Source organism: Bombus flavifrons, unplaced genomic scaffold, assembly GCF_040668555.2.
Source record: "Bombus flavifrons isolate JBK064 unplaced genomic scaffold, iyBomFlav1_principal scaffold0024, whole genome shotgun sequence".
Classification (NCBI taxonomy): domain Eukaryota; kingdom Metazoa; phylum Arthropoda; class Insecta; order Hymenoptera; family Apidae; genus Bombus; species Bombus flavifrons.
This window is the reverse complement of record NW_027184769.1, coordinates 45,001-46,196: the sequence shown is the minus strand read 5'-3', so window position 1 is coordinate 46,196 and position 1,196 is coordinate 45,001. Positions and strand designations below refer to the sequence as shown.

The 1,196-nt window shown below is 49.4% G+C and overlaps 1 non-coding gene across 1 annotated transcript; it reads left to right on the top strand.

Moving 5' to 3' along the window:
* Positions 1 to 291: 291 nt before the first annotated feature.
* On the top strand, positions 292 to 446 carry LOC138189294 (5.8S ribosomal RNA). Its single transcript, XR_011175988.1, has one exon. It is a non-coding gene; the product is annotated as a 5.8S ribosomal RNA (ribosomal RNA).
* The last annotated feature ends 750 nt before the right edge of the window (positions 447 to 1,196 follow it).

The window sequence follows — 1,196 nt, the reverse complement described above, 5'->3', positions numbered from 1 at the left end:
GTGCTGTACAGAGGATTCAGAATCGGGTGTGTATATCCCCGTCGTTTCCTGACGAACGGAGCTTCGATCTCGATGGTTGTTATATATCATAATGTACTTTACGCCCGGCCGACGGACGCGCGAATCTTCGCGCGTTCGTCGGTTTTTTTTTCGAACATTTTCGTGTCGTCAATCCTATGGCGACTTCTGCGCGTCCGATTCCCGTTGGTCGAACGTGTCGGAACTCGGCTTCGCTCGAACCGAGAATTAAGAGTACAAAGAGTATAAAAATGTTGTAAATATATAAAAGATTACCCTGAACGGTGGATCACTTGGCTCGTGGGTCGATGAAGAACGCAGCTAATTGCGCGTCAACGTGTGAACTGCAGGACACATGAACATCGACATTTCGAACGCACATTGCGGTCCACGGATACAATTCCTGGACCACGCCTGGCTGAGGGTTGCTCACGTAAACCTAAGACTGCTTGCGTTGCGTATCGTTACTCTCTATCTGTCTCTCTCTGTCCCTTCTTGCCTTAACCACCCGCCGTCGTTCTTCTTAAAATAAAAGAGAACGTTTCAGAGTCGGAGAAAGGGGAAAGCGCACGAAGAAGGATACGAATAAGAGCGGACGAGAGGACGTACGCGACGTACGAGCGATTGTTGGACGCTCGTCGGCGTTCGTCGCGGTCGTGCCGAGACCGTGCAACTCGTACGCATGCTCGATATATAAATCTATCGTGTTCACGAGAGACTACGAAACACTACCTCTGTCTCTCTCTGTCCCTTCTTGCCTCGACAACAACCCGCCGTCGTTCTTCTTAAAAATATAATAAGAGAACGTTTCAGAGTCGGACGACGAGAGGAAGAAGAATGGGATACGAATAAGAGCGGAGAGAACCGTCACGGACTTGCGTGAGTGCACGCGGCGTCGTGAGTCGTCCTTTCGGACGACCGCCCGCTTATGCACCGCTTCGTGTATAGGTTATCGAATATACTCGTAGTTCTCCTCGTGACCGATTTTTTTTTCATATCAGGCGATATATGCTACGTTTGCCGGTGTTCGACGCACGAAGTCCGCGCCCCCGACGTCGTCTTAAACGAATATTATATATTTTGGCGAGACTGAGAGAGAAAGCATATATGGGAATTCGGTCGAGAGAGGAGAGAAGAGAGAACCAAAAACTCGGTGGCGTGCGAAACTTTGTCATAAA